The 21835-nt window shown below is 38.0% G+C and overlaps 1 pseudogene; it reads right to left on the bottom strand.

Annotated features, from left to right (window-relative positions):
* Positions 1-11887: 11887 nt before the first annotated feature.
* On the bottom strand, positions 11888-18015 carry LOC138733688 (protein phosphatase Slingshot homolog 2 pseudogene; annotated as a pseudogene).
* Positions 18016-21835: the final 3820 nt, after the last annotated feature.

The following is a 21835-nucleotide window of genomic DNA, read 5'->3' as shown; positions in this document are numbered from 1 at the left end:
TCTTTCATGACACCAACACTGTAGGAAAGAACTACAAATTTTGAGTCATACCAGATTACATTGAGTATCATGAACTCTATGATTAGAAGACACATAATTCAAAAGGGCTTCGTATGAGAATCTGAGACCCTTGTTGACTGGCTAGCAAAGATAGCTGTAATTCTGCAACAGATAATATAATGGTTTTGATTATTCAGAACATCAGTATGTATATCAAAAATTTCAACCTATTTTGCAAACCTGGGCAGTTAATTTCCCTACAAAAGATTTTAATTCCTTGTCAATTAAAATGAGCTGAAATGATACTCACTATAAAATTAATGGATGTCATCAATGGACACCTCATTCTTTAGTATATGATAAGCTGACTAGCATGATAATGTATCCTTTGCCATTAGGACTAGGGATGTCAATATAGTCTTCCTTGTTGCCCATTCTCTCTGATTTTTTTAATACACGATTCAAAAAAAATCCCTGACAGTCTTTACCTCTTAAAACAAGTTTCAACTGATTTAAAACCTACTTGACTGTGTTTTTTAACAGAAAAAAAATATTCTAAGCTACCAAGACACTATCCTATCCATAAGACAATTGAGACAACGATGATCATTATAGTCAATGTTAGATGGACTATGAAAAACTATGAGTTTAAGCTTAGCTAGATGTGAAAAAGAATAAACCATTTATACAGTATTTTTATTAGATTTTCCTATCATTTTTTTCACGATGTGACCAAAACCTTTTTATCTGTTTGGTGGTTTCAAATGCTCAGGCTTACAATCACATCAAAATTAAAGACTTCATCTTCTGTGAAAACGATTTTGTTACAGCTCATAGCCAGATAGCATCCCTCCTGTAATTTGTCAGTTTAACAGAGTCCTATTTTTAATACTGATTATATAACCTTGATTCTCTATGTACAAAAACTGTTGCCCTAGATTTCTTTTTCTTCTTATTGCCTTAGAGAATTTGTTCTAAAAATCATTTTTTATTTTATTTGATACCTTTGACATAGAAAGCAGTTGTGTTTCATCAATGGAGAGGAGAGGAGAGGAGAGGAGAGGAGAGGAGAGGAGAGGAGAGGAGAGGAGAGGAGAGGAGAGGAGAGGAGAGGAGAGGAGAGGAGAGGAGAGGAGAGGAGAGGAGAGGAGAGGAGAGGAGAGGAGAGGAGAGGAGAGGAGAGGAGAGGAGAGGAGAGGAGAGGAGAGGAGAGGAGAGGAGAGGAGAGGAGAGGAGAGGAGAGGAGAGGAGAGGAGAGGAGAGGAGAGGAGAGGAGAGGAGAGGAGAGGAGAGGAGAGGAGAGGAGAGGAGAGGAGAGGAGAGGAGAGGAGAGGAGAGGAGAGGAGAGGAGAGGAGAGGAGAGGAGAGGAGAGGAGAGGAGAGGAGAGGAGAGGAGAGGAGAGGAGAGGAGAGGAGAGGAGAGGAGAGGAGAGGAGAGGAGAGGAGAGGAGAGGAGAGGAGAGGAGAGGAGAGGAGAGGAGAGGAGAGGAGAGGAGAGGAGAGGAGAGGAGAGGAGAGGAGAGGAGAGGAGAGGAGAGGAGAGGAGAGGAGAGGAGAGGAGAGGAGAGGAGAGGAGAGGAGAGGAGAGGAGAGGAGAGGAGAGGAGAGGAGAGGAGAGGAGAGAGGAGAGGAGTTAACCAATCAGTCTGAATTCATTTCTTCTTCCTCTACTAACATAACTATTTCTTATTGAAAATAAGTTGCATTTAAATTTTTAAGGCAAAGAAACACATAGTAGGCATGGAAACAAAAGGTTTTGGCCTGGCTTCAGAGGAAAGACTGTCTTATGGCTGTGGCCGTTAAATGTGGACAGACAACTCATGGTTATTTTGAAATAACTATCTAATAATTATGCAAATCAAACCTTCTTTAGTCAGAGTGCAGAGATTTGCATAACTGAGAAATAAACATACAGTAACGGGTCAGCGATGGCCTAGCATCAGGGTATTTGAGAGGAAGTATTTCAGTATCAACTGTATTTAAACTGAAACTGTGGACTAATTAAAGAGAATAAATGCTGCCTTTTAAGCTTAAGTCTACAGCAATATAAATGCTATGTAAAATTTAATTCTATACATCAGAATAAAGTACCAGTCCTCCACTGCAGACAGCCTGCATGACTACACTGATTTCTATAGCTAGAAACAGAACACTGGTAGAATAAGTCAGTGTGCTGTAAATCAAGAAGATAAGCATGTGAAACCAAGGAAAGAATTCTTAGATAATTACAGATTTTTTTTATTTTTATTTTTTTACTTCCCCTGCAGTATGAAATGTGTTTGGAATTGGGATTACCTTTGATCTTATGGAGACATGATCAGTTCCCTACCAGAATCAAAACTGCAAGCACTGGCAGCATCCTGACCTCTCCAGTTCCCTGCTTGTGCTCTACACCAGCATCCACAGGACTTGTATGGTTTGGGCTTACTGGCATATGTTTGGGCAAATTTTTTTGTCTTCAGAAGACAGCATAAATCATTTTAATGGTGCTTTCTGGTATAATATTTTTCCAGTTACAGTTTTATTTTAAGTTTCACAAATGCATAAAAAGAAAGTTTGAAAGATAACTTTTTTTAACTGCATATTGGTATCCTTTCATTAACAATAAAAAAGAAAATGAAAAAGCACAATAAGCATGCCAAACTTGTCTCAACAGTAATTCACTTTTTTTTAAGAGACTAAAACATTCCTTGGTACAGGTCTTACAAAACTGCATGAGATAATTTTCGATGAACTGCTAAAGGATTGTATGATCTTCTACATATTTCTTCAGACCCTGAAAGTTTGGACCTCAGTTCCTGCACATGACATTCAGATTTGTCTTTTCTTTCAGCAAGATCTTCATTAATTTTTTGCAACTCAGATATCCTACTTTCTAAATTACAAACATTGTTTCTATCTCTCTTTTGATTTTCATGCTGGAACTGATGCTACCCCTTGAATGTCAAGCAGGAAGAAGGCACTAATGAAGTCACATAAACACATCAGGTTTTGCAAGCAGTTTTTAAACCATCTAGCAAAAATAAAGGAAAGCATGCAAGACCCAAGACAGAAACAAGATTTAAGAAACACACATACAGTTTCTATTTATTCAATCGGACAAGGATCTGACAAGACAGGGAAAGATCTCCTTGAATGAAAGATGACAATTAACCTTTTTTGGCACCTCATACAACATATCGCAGAAGATATAGGGATTCCCTGCATGATAAAAGTGACTTTGTCCTTACCATCAACATTTTCTACTTTTCTGTTGAAATTTCTTCATTGTACTTAGCCAATAAAGAGGCCTAACGTTTTGATCATTTGTTTACTTCTTTGTTTGCTTGTTTGCTTTGCAAATCCTAAATAAACACACAGAATTATGTCTGTTTACAAAATTGAAATAGTTTAAGGGCAACTGAAATAACATTATCTGTCAATTAACAACATAATGTCAGCTTAACCTTGTTTATTTACTCTATGAAGGCTGTTTCCTACCTGTTGGTTTACAAGAAATTATTTGAAAGTCTTTACTCTGCGCTGTGCATTCTCTCCTCTAATACACTGTTATTACACCAGCATTTGAAAACGCAACATAAAAGCATGACAGAATCTACATTTGTTGAACAATTCAACAAAAATGTCTGAGTGTTCTTGTTTCTCAATATATGACTCATACACTTCACAATTATTAAGTATTTGTTATAATACAAATCCACTATATCAAAATATATCTGTAAGTCATGCTTAGAAAATATAGCAAGTGTAAATCACAGGAATGGTATCATAAACAGTGCCACAGAATGTGAACTGTACGCCATATAAGTTATACTTTATATCAGCTCTGATTTTGAAATAAATACATTTTCTTTTTTTAAAATGAAACAACTGGTTTTTAATAGAAGAATTTAAATACAAAAAAAATATTGATCCCTATTACTTAGTACTGTCATAGCATCTTAATTTCTCACTGGCCTCATACTTGCATTTTCCACTTCATGTTTTCATTATACTAATAAATCCTACTATGTGAAATGTTCCTATAGTAAATTCAGCAGAAGCACTAAAATCTGCTTTCAGAGTTATCTGTAAGCTACTACAAAGCACTGGGCCATGGTTTCCTTTCATTTAAGTTGGTTACAAAACCAAACAAGCATAAAAATAAGAACTAAATAGAAAATACCTCCCTTCTTAGTCTGGTGACTTGCATGCAGTGGCATACAAACTCTGTAGTTCACATATAACCACACTAGCAATGGCAATGTAACAACATGGCTTAGCTGCTATGCTAATTAAAAGCTGTAAACATTCTTCTCCTTTTGCTTTTAACATTGCAGCAGATTTTGCACCCACCTCTATAGTAAGTATACTTCATTAGCATCAGACTGCCAGACAAAAGGAAGGAGAAAACCTCCACAACTCCAACATTAGAACCAATCCAGACCTTGACAGTAACATATGGCAGAAACAAGCGCAAGTGCTGGAAGCTAACCCTAACAAAGGGGCTTTGAATCACATGGACAATAAATGAAAAGGGCAAGCTGCTTTTCTACTGTGGCTTCCTGGCTGAAGATTTCAAGACAAGCAAAGTGTGTGAGTGTCTAGGTTTTACCACATTTAAACATGCTTACCTGTTATTCAAAACAGGCAGTTCTATAAGCTGAATTAAGAACCCACAGCACAGCAATAAAAGATAAGAATTAAGTGCACATTATTAAATGCTCTTAAAGATATTAAGATAATCTCTGGAGACAGAATGTCACATTTTGAACAGTAAAGCAGAGGTGTCTGCACAATGAGTGTCTGAAGTCTCACAAAAAAACTCTCAGTTTTCCACCTGCAAATATTCTGCAGTAGCTGCTGTTTGTACAAATCCAGGGCTGTTTAGACAAGCTAAATTCTAAGTGTCTCTTCTTATTAGTAGGAGACGTTTTTCCAGAAAGCACTCTACTGAGGCTGAGCAGGCCTGTCTTAAGTATACTTCTGTGCAGCAATTTGTTCAAAATGGACCCAGCTATGTGAAAAATAAATTCTGAGAAAAGACTATTTTACCTAGTTAAGATACTCTGAACTAACATTTGGCACATGGAGTGCATTGGGAGATGAATATTTCACTGCAAATATAAGTTTGCAGCCCTTGCTTCAGTAATTAGGAATATTTCTTAAAGTTTAGGAAATAAACACTGGACCATGCACAAATGAAGGCAAGGCAAACTACATCAAACGTCACAGGGTAATGAGATGTAAACAGACAGAACCAGTTTCACAAGTGCAGTGCACAGCTCCACATGTGTGTATTAGGGATGACTTGAGAGTCTCGAGCCTACAAGGAGTATTTTAGCAGTGGCTGAAATAGGAGAGGCTTTATTTTGGTGAAAGCAGAAGGACAGATGAACCCTCAGATCTTTCCTAAGTATTTTTGTTAACCATTAACTCAAAATCATTAGGACAAGCATAAGAGTTCTTCCTAAACATCATAATTATGACACTCAGCATCCAATTGTTGTACATCTACGATAGAAGCAACTATCAATTAATATAAATTAATTGATAATTTATATAAATTAATATAAACAATAAATTAACATAAAACATTTGTATAAATTAATATAAACTATTAAACAATTAATATAAACAGGTCACCTGAAGAGAATACAAATTCATCTGTCAACTGACAAAGAAGTGTTACGGAAAACTGCAGTGGTTGCAAAATAAAAGCAAAAGCCTTCAACCTTTGGACTTCAAGAAAAAAATAGCTTTATACTTCATTAGTAGAAAGCCTGGTTGCAATGTACAGTAAAGCACTCTCTGTACAGGCACAGACATTGCAGATGACCAAAAAATTACTGCCTGTTGCCAAAAGGGCAGAAACGAAGGAGTTGAGAAAAGAGATGTGTTAGCATATAGAAAGACAGAGAACAAAGGAAAAAAAATCAGATCTTTAGCACAGCATTAATATGAGACAGAGCAAGTCAATGCTGCAAACCTGTATTACAGGAAACTGAAAAGAGAGAGGAACACAAATGTGAGGTTGCAATAATGGATTTGCCTGCATTAACTGAGTTCTCTGTTCTACATGACCAACGTTTAAATGTGGTATCTTCAAAGAAAAAACTCCATTTCCTTTTCGATAACAATTACCAGAAAAATAATGAAAATAATCTTAACAAAGATTATTATTATCTTGTTCTAAAATGCATTGTTGTAGCAAACTGATGAATTTCTGAGAAGCAGAAAAGTGCACTAGCTGTCCTTTTAAGCTGGAAAGGAAAAAATAATCTGTGACAGACTAACGAAATTCATTCTGGATTAGTGAGAGTCCATAAAATTAATATTTCTAAATAGCATTTGTATTTATCATTGTACTGGATCTGACCATAATGAAATTAACTTTCTACACAGCAGCCCTTAGGGAGCTCTGCTTCTGTGGCTAGAACAGTGTTAATAACACACCCATGTCTTGGCTGTTCCTGAACAGTGCATGCTTGCACAGCATTAGTGCTTTTTCTCTTCTCCCCCTGTGAATAGGCTGGGTGGGCAAAAGGGGCTGGGAGGACATATAGCCAAGACAGCTGACCTGAACTAGCTGAAGAATTATCTCATTGTGCTTGGCAATAAAAGCTCAAGGAAATGAGGAAGATGCAACATTTGTGGTTCTTCCTTCCCTAGCAACTATTGGCCTTTTTCAGGCCCTGTTTCCCAGAGAGTGGCATCTGCCAGTGATGCATGAATTCCCCATCTTGTTTCCCTTACACATGTAGCTTTCACTTTTCTTTTTAAATCATCATTATTTCTGTCTGTGAGTATTCTAGTATTCCTGATATTTTCTTCCCATGCTTTAGGAGTGAGAGGGAAGTTTGGTAGGTGTTTGCTGGCTAAGGTCAACTCACTACACTTACTCTATGATTTAACATGACTTTTTTTGCACTGCTCATTTACTTTAATATCTTGTTGCTGCTGTTTACTTTCTCTGATTAAATATTCTCTGGAAAATCTTGAAGATAGGTTTTTTCCTTCCTTCCCCTTTTTAGTTCCCTGGGTAAATTTTTTTTTAAAAATTTAAAAATACATGATCATTCAATGAGACAAATGAAATTACTACATATATCTTTGCCCACACACACACACAAAAAAAACCCCACTTGAACAGAATTATAAGAAGTTTTATTTTGACATGTTTTCTGTTTTGAGTATGGAAGAAAGTATACGTTTAAGGTTTAAGAAACATTTTAAATCATCCATACAGACTCTTTACAGCATTATAAACAAGCACAAGGACTTATTGTTGACCATAATTAAAACCTTGTTAGCAATGTCATCTGGTTTTAAAGTGGAATGAGGAGAACATACTAAACATGAATAATATTTTAAAAGTGTTTTAGAGTATTTTATTTTTCATAAAAGCTTTCCTTAAGCAAAAAGAGCTCCTTCAAAATGGAAAAAGTTATTTTGCTTCATTGTAAATGAATGGATGAAGCACTTGTGGAAAGCTGAAATCAAGAAGACAGAGACTAGCACAAGTTCTGCAAGGTAAGGACTTGTTTAAAATGAGAGTCAAGTAGCTTCTTTTCAATCATTTCCAACTTGATGAGTAGAATCCAGATTCATCAGCAAGCAACAGCATGATGACAAGCAACCAGTGCAGGACAGCAAAAAGAAAACACATTTTTCTAGGTGCCTGGCAAAACATTAATGTTGCTGCAGGCAGCAGTGCAGAAACATATGTGTCATTTAAGATGTTAGTTTAGTCACCAATGCAAAAAAATAAAAAATTGTTATTCAGGTTAGTCACACAGAATAAAGCTCCTAAAACCAATGCAAATAGCTTGAAGGGAGAGCAACAACAGATTTTACCAGAGAAAATAAGAATGGTTTAAGAATGAAAAATGCTGCTCCCAGTACACATTAGACAATTACATATAATGACGGGAAAATAAATCTGTTTAAGGCCAACCTTCATACAATATCATCATACAATATCAAAAAAACTACTCACTGGACAGAAAGATAAGCAGAGAGAAGGAAGCTTCTAATTGGCAGAATACAAGGCTTGAGAACAGCATTTGAAAGCACTGATAACATGTCAAACTTAGGAAAAGGGTAAGGAAAAGATCTTCTGTAATTTTCAGCTGGAACATTCCAGTTTGTAGAAGAGCATTATAAGCATTAGTCAAGAGCAAAGTCAGACTGAACTTGAAGGATACGCTTTCCAGTCCTATGTGTCAAAACACAAGACTGCCTGCAACACAAAAACTGTAATAGTCTTCTAAAAATAACAAATATGTCAAAGTGAGTAGCACTTCACTCAATTTTTAAATAAAATAAATATAAACATTTTACTTTTGAAATTTTCCTGTGTAATTACAAATAAATATGGATATTCATTAGCTGAATATTGAAGTTATTATCAGTTAAATTCTATGCACCTGGCACTGGACAGAACACTGCCTCAGTTATATTAGAAAATTAACATGTAATAAAAAAGAAGCCTGGACTAAGAAAATATACTACAGTGTGAATAGGAGATGCTTTAATTCATATCATAGTGATAGTTTCAGCTGAAAGAAAAAAAAACATGTCATTGTAGTAATAAGGAGCACAATAGATAAACTTTAAAAGAATTAACCTGAAAATATTTCTCAAAGACTGAAGTATGAGAAAGAACATTAAAAACATAAATTTTATGTCTGTTGAATTGTGTCTATGCACTAAGATGTTATAGTATATCATACTATACTCGGCCAAGGAAAAAATGCATTCTCTGGTTTTGAAAAAAGTTGTACCAGTCAGAAGGCAAACTGATAAAGCAATTTTTATTATAAGATATATCAGTCTTCCTGCAACAAGAACGTTATTAACAAATATGTATAGTAATATGTTAGAAAAATATAATCATGTAATATTAAAAAACTATAAAGTGCAGCAATTTCAGGAGTATTTTGAATGCAATTTGTAAAATGTTAAAGATGTCACAATAGGCAAATCTTTCACAATGGTCTATGAGCAGTTAATTTATTCAACACTCAGTTAAGACCAAGAAATGGAGTCTAGAAATACAATGAAGAATACGGAGGATCAAGTTCAAACTTCATCAACACATTCTCTTAATGTCTTGAAAGTTTCAGATGTATCTTAGAGGATTTTTTTTTTAAAAAAAAAGGCATTTGGTTTTAACACCAGTGCTGGTTTACAAAAACACAGAAAAGAAAACAATTCCAATAGCTAGCCAAAGTCAAAAACAGGAAAACAACAACTGCTGACTTCGTATTAATAGGGCATTTTTTTCTGCTGCTATCCACACATCTAATTTTCTGGATGCTTTCTTTTGATATCTGCAGAATATTTCACCAAATGTATTGTTACATAGAGTATATATTAGTAATATCAAATGATCATTTCTTTTGTCAGGAAGAACTACATTGCAAACATTACAAACTGGCAAGAAAAAATAATGGATTTCTAAAATAGTTACAAATAAGCTGAAAACATCTGTGAACTTAGCAGAAACTAAAAATAGATTTGGTCTAAAAGCTATGGTTGAAGCAAAGAATATTTTAAAATAAATATTTTAAAACAATCAAGAAAACTAAAATGATAATCTTGTGAAATTTATATACCCATGACATAAATCAGGCTATATCCTATAAAGCTACATTAGCAACCACACCATACTCCCGTATCTTTTTACCATCATGCTATAATTTCTACAAAACTTTTGACATAACTGGTGTGAGGAGTCTCAGATTTGAAGTTAAATCAGCAAGCTTCAAAACCTCATGGAAAAAAAAGTCACCAAAACTAGTACTTCCAGTATTCTAACAAAAGGCAGCTTCAACAGTAGGAGGCACTCCACAGAAGCAAGAAGACACAGACAACTACCATTTGTTGGTCAGTGAGGTCTGTAAGACAGTTTGGTGGAAATCAGTCACAGGGTACTTACAGTAGAAGTTACAGTCACTATGAACCAAGAAAGAATCCAAAGTCTGCAGAATATTCATATCTTATGAATCTAAAGACATTATCCCGTAGATCTGAAGGAGACAGTAGCAACAAATGTGAAAGCTAGAGGGAAAGTGGAATATTTATCCAGCTTCAGTATGTTCTAAATTATCTGATCAATTGCATACAATGTCACAATGATACTGTGAATTTACACTTAATTTTTAATTTTGTCATTTTATATAAAAATTCTGGGGGAAAAGAAAAGCCTATTTATCATCCTACACAGTGCATTTGACAGTCTCTTTCACAGTGATGGATGTTCCATTTAGATACCTTAAACTTATTTATGTTGCCAAATAGTCCCTTTCAATCAATTTCATTCCTATAGTGTACTCACTGCTGCAGCCTTCTTCCTTCAACGGTTCCACCACAAAAGCTTGAATAAAAAAATATATGCAGACATAAAATTAATGCTATTTTATTTAACTAAACTAATCTGGACAGGGATTAAAATGCAGAGAAGTGTCTAGCTAAGGCTTGTTAAAGCAGAATAAATTAATATATATGACTGTATGTAATTTCCTGAAAATTTCTACTATAACTTCAGAAGTCAAAGTAGAGATCTTTGGAACCCTTCTCCATTGGAAAAGAGCCATTGATTTCTGAGGCATATAGAATCAGAGTAATCGCCCCAATGCCAGATAGCTTTCCTTCTGATAAGTCTTTCTGCATCTAGTGTCTGACAAGGCTTTAAATTAAATTGCTAGATATTACAGTAGTCTTCAGCTGCAGTAATACTGGACAGGAAGGCTTCTGTGATGTACAGTGTACTTATTAAACATGATTCCTAATAGTTTGATCAAAGCATGTCTCACAAGGCTGTGAATTAAGGAATTAATATACAATACAAATTTGTATATCTCTAGGTCCTAATACCAACCCTAAGTATAAAGCAGATGGTAATAGACCTAGCATGTGTGCTGCACAAGGAACTTTCAACAACTCCATGCCAGACTTTTTTTTTCTCTAGCCAGGCAAAGAAAAGACATGAAATGCCGAAGAACTGAAGTGCCAGCAACCTACTCCCCCCAGCCTGCACTACCACTAGTGCCCATTGCAGAGACTCAGCAAGCAGGATAAAACAAAAGATTTTAGGATTACTGGGTGGGCTGAAGCTCTACTTTGTGGATATGGGCAGGTGATTATGGACAGGTAGCCAGCCTTCTACAGCAAGGAGGAGACAGAGCAAGACAGAGAGTGGGATTGAGGAAAGGGGGCCAGAGCCTGCTACCTGGCTTCAATACTCGGCATCAGTTTTCAGCTCCAGCTCCTTGAGCCTCTCTTCTTTGTCCATGCCAATTGCACTGCCTATATATGTCATATTTAGGAATCTCGGGACCCAATCAAAAAGCAAGTTTCGCCTGCACTCAGCTGTTGTTTCCTCAGTGCTCCTCTGTCAGGCTGAAGACAGGAGAGCAGCCAATTTTCTTGTCACCACAGAAGTGATGCATGCACAGCATTTCTCTTACTACTTGCCCTTACAGTCAGACTCTGCACTCCCCCGTGTCTCCTACAAACCTGGAGCAGGCTGCATACAGCTGAGCTGGAAACAGTCCTGTGTTCACTGTGCACAGATGCACTCTCCTCATTGTGCATCTGTGTGTGTGGCATGGATACAGTAGTAAATGTCCTATTCACATAATGAAGAACAGAAGAACTGCACTAAGAAACTGGAACTAACTACCAACAGGTATAGTTGCCGTACTTTGTGCATACAAGTACAGCCTGTTTTAAAATTAAACTGGAAATCTTTTTCCTATAAAGATGGGACCACAGCAATTTTGGATAGATTTCCTTCCTGATGCCCAGACTGTACAACTTCATAATATAAAGATTATTGAAAGACAGTAGGCTAATACGTATCTTGAATTGACATAAAGAAGAAGTAGCAGCTGAGTCTATCTAAAACCTCAAAAAGCAAATCTTATACTAGTTTGGAGGCATGTGTTTTTATATAGACCACCAGAAAATGCTAACTTAAAAATTTTTATGCTGAATGTAGAGTTTAAGCTACTACACAACATCCCACCATTCATCCATTGATATCATTAAGGTTCAGCTTGTCCTCCATCTGCTCAGCATGGAAGTCCCAACATGTAAATTCTGGGTGGATCCTTCTCTCCTTCACATGTACTTCCTTGATCATGTTTGAATCCTTGGGGTGCTGCTGCTCCCTGTCCAGCTCAGGTGAGTAGATGGAAGACATTGACTGCTGGTTGTCATTGACCTTGGTCTGTGAGATCTGGTCAGCTGACGTGTAATCTGCTTTTTGTTCAGCGCCAGCCCAGACTTGCAGATGGGCCCTTGATGGTCTGAGAGATCTCTGTCTGACTGTGAGTGCCACAGTTTATTGTGCTACTGTTTTCTGGCCAGCAGGATCCCTTGGTATTCCTCCAGCTGCCAGATAAATCCGGGGTTGGGCTTGGTGATGATGTGGCTACGTTATGTAGTCATAAGCCCTGTCCAGGTTCCAGTCATACTTCTTCATGGCATAGGTAATCACTGCAGATGCCAAGCAGCTCACTCGAATCATGCAGTGCATCAGGCACTTAGAACCATTTTTCTTCACCTTAGAGATGAAGTTGTAGGTATCATTCCAATAAGCCAGAAGATCTGTCGCTTCTTCGTCATACACTTAAATATTCTGGTATTTGAAAAACCCAAGGAAGAAGTTATCTGTTTCTCAAGCCACATTCAAAATACACCACAGCCCTCTGTTCTGCAGGTCTTCCAGACTGGAGGCGTTCTATTCCAAGCCCAAAAATGCATGATCTAATATATGTGTTGAGCTGTCTATCTGCCCATTGATCACTATCATTTCAGTGTAAATCAGCTCCTTGAATTCCTGCAGTTTGCACAGCATCTGCACCTCCAGCTCAGTGTGTATCTCTTCTGATGTGACATTCTTCAAATCTTTCTGCATCATGATCTCCAATAACTTGGTCTTAATTAGCTGTTCCATGTGTTCCCACTCATTTGGGACTTGTGTGAAGAGGACAAGTGGTTTGGGCATTGGGACTGGACATCTTGCATGGCATTCCACTGACTGACTGAGGACTGGTTGGAGTGGATATAGCTCTTACAGTAACTGACCTACATGAGGAAGAGGCTCCCTGGGTAGTAATTGTTACACTATGACACCCCACAAGCCTTATGTAAACTCTGTGGAGCAGACCACATTGCCTGCGCAGACACAGGATTGAATATATGAACCCTGCTACCTTTTGAGCTGCTGAGCCCTCCATCCCTGTCCAGGTGAATCAAGGTGTCACTCCACAGCACCAGCACAAATCCCGTGGCACAGGTACTACTGTCAATGGAAGAGAAATCCGCCTCTAGGACAATGCTGTCTTTGTTATCTTGTCTGCCATTGGTGGACACTACCGCCACGGTACTTTCCAGTCTTACAGCCAGTCTGATGTGGTCTTCTGGGCAGAGCAGTATGAACGCAGCCTGCATATACTGCTGGAGGTCCCCTGGATGCTTGTTGCACCTGTGACTGATCCAGGGAGGATCAGTCCTCACAGGAGGAGCAGTGCTGCACCTTTCACAGCGAGGAGTCTTTTGCCGATGAGCTGCGCAATGATGCCCTGGGAGGTGACGACATTGTCAGAGAAGCAGGGAATTATCGCTGCAGGAGGTTGAGGAGAGAACTTATTACTGTATACAAGTTCCTGAAAGGAGATTGTAGAGAGATGGGTGTTGGTCTCTTTTCCCAAGTAATTAGTGATAGGATGAGGGGAAATGGCCTCAAGTTGCACCAGGGGAGGCTTAGATTAGACATCAGGAAAATTTTCTTCATCAAAAGGGTTACCGGGCACTGGAACAGTCTGCCCAGGGAAGTGGTTTAGTCACTATTCTCGGAGGTATTAAAAGATAGGTAGATGAGGCGTGCAGGGATATGGTTTAATAGTGGGCAGGAATGGTTGGTCTTAATTATCTCAAGGGTGTTTTCCAACAAAATGAGTCTATGATTCTGCTATGCCTAGAACAGATGGCATTTAGCCACAGTTCTTGCTGCATCTAGACATAGGCTTCCAGGATGCTCCTTTTGGTCAGAATGAAGACAAAACATTTACTCAGGGAGATGTTTAACAAATAGTTTTATCTCGAGTTTTGGTTTTGAAATATAGATGATGTTGCTACATTCTTTTATCATAAATTCAGCTGTATTTTAAAGCTATATAATAAACAATGTTATGCCAGAAAGGTAAAAGAAGGAAGAAAAATAGCTGATAAAGGTGTTTGATAAGGGCTAAACTTGACTGAAATAACCAGTATACCTTCAGAATATACTAGCTCCTCTAGCTTTCATTAAGCTGTTGCTTAATGAAAAACCATTTTTGTTTGATTTGATTTCCATAAAATTTACCACTGTTAGTACATTGAAAAAATAAAAGTTGTGCTTATAGTCAGAAAGACTTACGTGAGACATGAAGCTGGACAGCTAGAAAGAGAATCCATTTCTAAACATTAGTTTAACCACTTAGCCAGAGAAATTACAAGGAGGAAAGTGCATAATACACACCTAAATTCCAGCACATCTTTTAAATTAAAAAAACTTTTGTGGTATTCCAGTATGGACTGAGAACTCTTTGACTTTGGAAGAACATCTCTGTTTGTGTATTGCAACATTGACAAGAGCAGTAGGTCATAGGTTCAACAGCCTTCCAACATTCCAGGAAATGTCTCTTCTCTTTTATCAGAATAAAGAGTGAAGCATTTTCCCCATTTGCCTGAGGAAATTATATCCAAAGAGACTGAAAAAGGAAATGCTTTCAAATACAGTTTCTAGAAGCTGCAATACATTTTGAAATTAAAAGGTAGACCTGAGTAAAGATGTAAATTTCTGATACTCTCCAAAACTCCTTTCTCATGTGTCCTGCAGCAATTATTTCTCTAACACTTACAGTCACCTAAAATAACATCTGCCTACAAAACAATTTGAGACTTTGAAGCCTCAGACCCATGTAATGTCCAATATAAATTAAATCCTTTCCAAAATACTGAAGTGTACAGTCATGCTTTCCAAACAATAGAGGGATCATGCATTTTGTTCATAAACAGCAAGAGAAACACCAAGAGAAACACCTCTGTTTTGTAACCTTTTTGGACTTTTCACTCTCTTGTAGCCTCAGGCTTCCCCCTCCAGTCACATCCTATGTCCTGCAAGTACCTCATATTGCTCTGTAGAGATTTAGAAAATAAAACACCAGGAAAATGCAATAAAACTGGAAGATCTTAAGAAAGTAACCCTTGGACTTTGGATATAGTAACACATTGAACCATCATTTGAAAGTGCATATATATCAGTGTTTCCTTCCAATCAGTGCATCTTTGATGCTGTAGTAAAAATTAAAGCCTTGATTTTATCAAACAAAAATGTTGAGAACACTAGAATATTCACCAGTTTTCACCACATATAATCTACAAATTTAGTTTTGATTAAATTTGAAATTTTCATGGAAAACTTCTCCAGAAATTTTTATCTGTCTTTGAAACAAGTATAGGAACAATCACCAAATTCTATTCAGAATTATTATTGCTCAGCCAGTGGTTAGACTGCCTTAGGTTTTCTCATATTTTTATGTCTATGAGCTTTAAATAGGCCATAAAGTGTTTATAGTGAGCTTTTGAGGAAAGGAAGTAAAAGGATCAGTCAGATACGAAAACCCTCAAAATTAAGAAATGGACAGACAAAGAACAATTCCCAGAAGACTGCATGGAAAATGCAATCCTTAAGTACCACAGCTGTTGCTGACATTTTGTTTTCCAGAGTTCATTCCTATTCCTATATTACAGAGGTGCCAGTTATAATCGCCATTCTGACAGTTCGCAGCGGCACTTTCCATGCATATCTGCTGCATAGATTTTAAATATACTACATAATGTCGGGAGCCAGATCTAACTAGATAACCTACAACTCCTTCACAAGCTGGTTGCTTAATGCGGGAGATTGTAATTTGGTAAACATTTATTTCAGGGATAATGAGTTTCTTTTCAGAGGTAATGCTTTCCTAAGCCCCTTTGTGATAGCAGATACGGTCAAACAGACTGAGGATCTATTCTGAATTAAAAATAACCTGCAAAAAGCTCAACCCACACCAGCAACCTGAGGAGGCAGAAAGCAATATGAAGAACTAATTATGCTGACACCACCATGAAAAGAAATTACTGTCAAACTCTGACTTGGATATCTTATCAGTGCCTTCAGACATTTCTTCTGAAATTGTTCTCTCTCTCACTTAGTCTTTTATATTTAAAATTGCTTCACTTAATGACTTAAGCCTGTCAGTGTTCCTCACATTTCAGATTGGATTTTAACACAGCCAAACATTTCTACCATCTCCCTAGGCATCCTGTGCCAGTGATCACTAGCCCTTAGAAAAAAAAGGAATTCCTCATGTTCAGAGGGGCCCTCCTGTGTTTCAGTTTGTGCCTGCTACCTGTTGTCTTTTCACTGGGCACCACTGAGAACAGTCTAATTTCATCTTCTTTGCACCCTCCCTTCATGTATTCATACATATTAATAAGATACCACTCAGCTTTCTTTACCTCAGGCTGAGCAGCCACAAATGTCTCAGCCTTTCCTCACAGAAGGGATTAACTTTATTCACTTTAGTAGCTCATCATAGTTCCAGTGTGTCCATATCTCTCTTGTCATGGAAAGTCCCGATACAGTACTCCAGCTGTGACCTTACCAGAACCAAGGCCACGGGAAAGATGACCTCCCCTGACCTGCTGGCAACACTTCTTTTAATGCAGCCCAGGATATCATTAGCCCTTATCTCCTTATGGCAAGGAAATACTGCTGACTTATGTCCAACTTGGTGCCTACCAGTACCTCCAGGGCAGTTTCTGCAAAGCTGGCAGCCCCCAGCCTGTACTGTACAGTGCATGGGGTTATTCCTCCCCAGATGCAGACCTTTACACTTCTTCTTATTGAACTTCATGAGATTCCTGTTAGCCCATTTCTTCAACCCATCTCTCCAGCCCACTGAGGTTCCTCTGGATGGCAGCACTACTGTCTAGGTTATCAATCACTCCTAACAGTTTTGTCATTAACAAACTTGCCAAGGGTACACTTTGAACCAACATCCAGATCATTAAAGAAGATGTTAACTGGGATCAGACTCAGTGTTGGCTCCTGGACTACACTACTTGTTCCTGGCCTCCAATTAGACTTTGCACCACTGATCACCATGCTCTAGGCCTGGCCATTCAGCCAATGTTCAGCCCACCTCATCCAGCCCATATGTCAACAGCTTCATCTATAAGTATCTTGTGGGAGACAATGTCAATGATCTTATTGAAGTTTAGGTAGACAACATCCACTGCTCTCAACTCATCTACCAGGACAGTCTTTTCAATACAAAAGTTTATTAAATTGGTTAAGCATGACATCCTCTTGATGAAGCCATGCTGATGCCTCTTCATGATTTTTTGTCCTTAATGTGCCCAGAAATGGTTTCCAGGATGACCTGCTTCATCACCTTTCTAGGAGTCAACATGAGGCTGACTGGTCTGCAGTTCCCTGGGTCCTTCTTCTTGCCTTACCTGAAGATCAGAATGACATTTGTTTTCTGCTGTTCTTCAGGCATGTCTCCCAGTCACCATGATTAATCAGAGATTATTGAGAGTGGTCTTGCAACAACATTAGCCAGTTCTCTCAGCACTCGTGGGTGCAATCCATCAGTCCCAATGCACTTAGGCTTGTCATTTTTGAAGAAGTACTCCCTGACCTGATACTCATCCACCAAGGATACATCTTCCTTGCTCCACCCTTTCTCCAGGTCTCTGGGACCTGGGATAGCTGAAGGCAGTCTTGCTAGTAAAGACTGAGGCAAAGAGAGCACTCAGTACGTCAGCCTTTTCCATGTTTTGTGAGAAAGCCCCAACTCCATTCAGCAGTGGATCCTTATATTTCCCAGTCTTTCCTTTGACATTCATACTTTTACAGAAGCGCTTCCCATTACCCTTGATATTGGCCACCAGTTTCATCTGCGTGTAGGCTTTGGCTTTCCTAGCCATGCTTTCTTCTGTATGCTTGGGCAGTGTCTAGTTATTCCTCCCAGGCTATCTTTCCTTGCTTCCACTTTTTCTATACTTCTTTTTTCTCTTTTGAGTTTTACCAGGAACTCATTGTTCATCCACACAGGCCTCCTGGCACTTTTATTTGACTTCTTGCTCAGTGTTATGAACCAGTTTTGAGCTATGAGGAAATGATCCTTGGATACTAACTACTTTTCCTGACCCCTTATTTCTTCTAAGGACTTATCTCATGGGACACTTACAAACACATTCCTGAAGAAGTCAAAGTCTGCTCTTTTAAAGTCTAGAGTTGTGAACTTGCTTTTTGCTTTACTTTTTCCCCTCTCGGGGTCCCAAACTCCACCATCTCATAATTACTGCAGCCTCCAGCCTTCACATCTCTAGTAAACCCTTGCTTGTTTGTGAGTATGACATCCAGCACAACACCTTTCATGGCTGGCTCCTCTGTCATTTCTATGAGGAAGTTTTCATTTATTTTCTCCAGGAAATTCTTGGATTTCTTATGCCCTGATGTCTTGTGTGTCCAGCAGAAATTGAGGTGAAGTCTTTCACAAGGATCAAGGCACGAAATGCTGGTGTCAGGCTGTTTCTAGCTGCTTGTAGAAGGCCTCATACACTTGTTCTTCCTGACCAGGTAGCCTGTAGCAAACACCCACTACAACGTCACCCTCAGTGGTGTACTTGTTAATTCTTACCCATAAAATTTGTTAGTTCCCCATTCATCATAAGCAAGATCTTCATGACTTACAATTGTTCTTTCACATTAGGCGCAGATCCTCCTCCTCATTTTTCCAGGCTGTCCTTCCTAAAGATCCTGCATTCCTCCATTGCAGCACCCTAGTCACGCAAGCCATCCCATTATATCCCCATGGTCCCAAGAAGATCACAGCCTTGTAACTGAGCAGAGACCTCTATTTCCTTATATTTAGTCCCCAAGCTGTGTGCAGCTGCATCCCTGGTAGTATCACTGATGACCATATGGGAGAAAAGCTGGAGGTAAAAGAGGGTGGGACAAGTTCTAGCAGTCTCTCTGCATCATTCTGGATCAACATCTCCAGGAAACAGCAAAATTCTTTGGACAACAGGTCAGGTTGGCAGGTAAGTGACTCTAACACGTTTTTAACAAACCAAGGAAATGTTAAGTAGCAAATAACAGAGTGTTAATTTGGTATCATACCTAAAGCATTAAGCGACAGACAGGCATGAGGGAAAAGGCATGTAAATTAATCCACTCAGCCAGCATATAGTATTTCTCTGTTAAGAACTTCTAATCAGCATGCCAACACCTGTTGTACACATACTACGTGCCAAATGCTAATTACTGTGGCTAATTTGTGTGGCTGATTTGAGGACAACCCAGTTTAGCAGTTGATTGTTAGAACCAGGTAGCCAACAAGCTCTTGAAAATTACATGTCGGTTTTTTTAATTTGTAGGTGAGATTTCTAATAGGAACTTATGATATTTTAATTGTTTCAGAAATAGGAGAGTGGAAGAAAAAAAAGAGAGGAGAGAAAAAAAAACAGATGAAACAAAGTTTTGAATCCTTTCCTTATTTACCCTGATCCTGAAAGCTCTAGGTAGTTTGACTTAATGCAATATAATCTTATACTAGTCCAAAGAAGAAAAAGGACTATAGGATGTCTTCTAGGCAGAAGCTTTCTTATACGAAGACCTTCCAACAAATGCAAAGCCAACATATAGCACAAAAGCAGATATATCCTAATCATTTTCAGTCATATCACAGTTTTGCCAATAGTCATTTTAATTCAATTAAAATACAACTTCTTTCTTTAAACTCTCGTTCCTGAAACCATGTGCTACCTTAAAATGCCAACATGTGCTTTGACATACAGCTCCCATAGCTGTAGAGGAAGGAATCCTGGTGAGCTTTTTAAAATGTAAAAACAGATCAAGATTTACATTTTTTGAAAATTAAAAACTTAGCCTCCTTTAGCTACCTGATTATATCAAGTGTTGCCACCATGATTCCTGCAGTTGCCAATGTCTAATCACTGAACTGATGTTCTTTGAACGAATTCAGATCAGACAGCTGACCTACCCTACCTCCTGGGGGCCAGGGCAGCAACACAAAAAACTTGGAATCAACTTATTTTCAAATATTTATCTTGATAGAAAGGTATACAGATACAATAGGTGACACATCATTGCAGGTTTTAAACCAGCAAGCACAGAATAAGAATGAAACCTTGAATAACATTTCATGGCATCCATAAACCTGCAGGAAGTGTGAAATAAATAAGTTGTCATGTTTCTCCATGCAAAAAACTGCAGTTAGTATATACACAAAAACCCTGACGTGTCTCAGGCACAGACATCAGTTTCAGTAGCTTCATGTATTCACCAGCTTCAGTGTAACACATTATTTGTTCTAAACATGGTTTATGCCATTGCATAATACACAAGGCCAAAGGCTGACTCAGCCTCCACTTTACTGGATCTGTATAACAAAAGAAAAAGGAAATATAATGTTGTATATGTAAATCTGGATTCAAACATTACACTTCTGTAGCCTAAAGCCAATTTTAATTCTGTAAGCCAACATGCTTCCTTACAGATCTATTTGCCACATTTTGACAGCTAATCAAATTACTTTATAAATGTCACTGCTGATTTTAGGAAAAGGCTGTAACCTTCAGTGGAAACTAGAAGCTCTGAACACAGCATGGGCAATATTTTTAAGATGTAGTTACTAAGATTTTGCTGGAACTCAAGTAGTTACGGTGCAGTTGGCAACAATAAAACAGAAAGTTCAAGGGACAGCTAAGAGATACTAATGAATCTTTCATATTAATACCAGCTGGCACATAATGAAAACACCACACAGATCACTGTTTATGCTAAGTAACACCCATAGCTGTTCATGGATCACTGTGGTGAAGAAGAGAGTGAGCTGTAGGATAAAACATAGTCGTAGTGGGAATCAGCCTAAGTAGCAGATTCAGCTATCAAAGAGACTTTTCCTGAATTGCACGACATATAGAAGGGCTACCTGAGAGTAACATAACTGGAGTTATGCTAAATGATGATTCTTCTTTTTATTAGGATAGGTTAAATTGAGACCTCGAAAACCCTACTTTCCAATATCCCCTCATCCTTTATGAAATAGGAGCTAATCTGTATGGAAATCCTCCACAGACCAGGTCCTGGTAGCTACTATAATCAAATCATCAAGAAAAGAATGCTACCTGTTTATGATATAATTCGACGCTTCCTATGCTGATAATACAGTAGAACAGTTCCAATGGTGTGTAAATGTACAAGGGCAGGGCGCAGTATATTTTCCAGTGTTAACTGTGAACTTTAAACATATACCTGATGCAAGACTATGTTTTTCCTAGGTACTCATTAATTAAATTTCAGGTTATTTGCTTTCATTGTAAGTTTATCTTCTTAGCTTATACCTTGCTATCCTTATAAACAAGGCTAAACTGTTGCAAAACAAGGAAAAACAGCACAATGAAAAGTAATCACCTGAGTTACATTTCACATTGAGACAGTAAATAACACGTATCTCAATTGTTTTGAGTCTTGCTGCTTTTGAAAAGCAGCTACTTGCAATGCAGAAGGAAACTCTTGAGTTTTAGGAAGTGTTGCATTTGGTAGCTAGTCACAGCCAATAAATATACTGCACGCAACACATACATGATGATTTTGCAGCTCAAAAGAAAACACACATTGCTTTCTTCTAGGTAAGTATCCGATATCAGAAACTTGAAGATAGTATGAAATGCCATTAGTACACAAAATCCCTATCATTAATAAAATTATTCACTTTCA

This window comes from Phaenicophaeus curvirostris, chromosome Z, assembly GCF_032191515.1.
Source record: "Phaenicophaeus curvirostris isolate KB17595 chromosome Z, BPBGC_Pcur_1.0, whole genome shotgun sequence".
Classification (NCBI taxonomy): Eukaryota; Metazoa; Chordata; class Aves; order Cuculiformes; family Cuculidae; genus Phaenicophaeus; species Phaenicophaeus curvirostris.
This window is presented reverse-complemented; position numbering and strand designations above follow the sequence as displayed.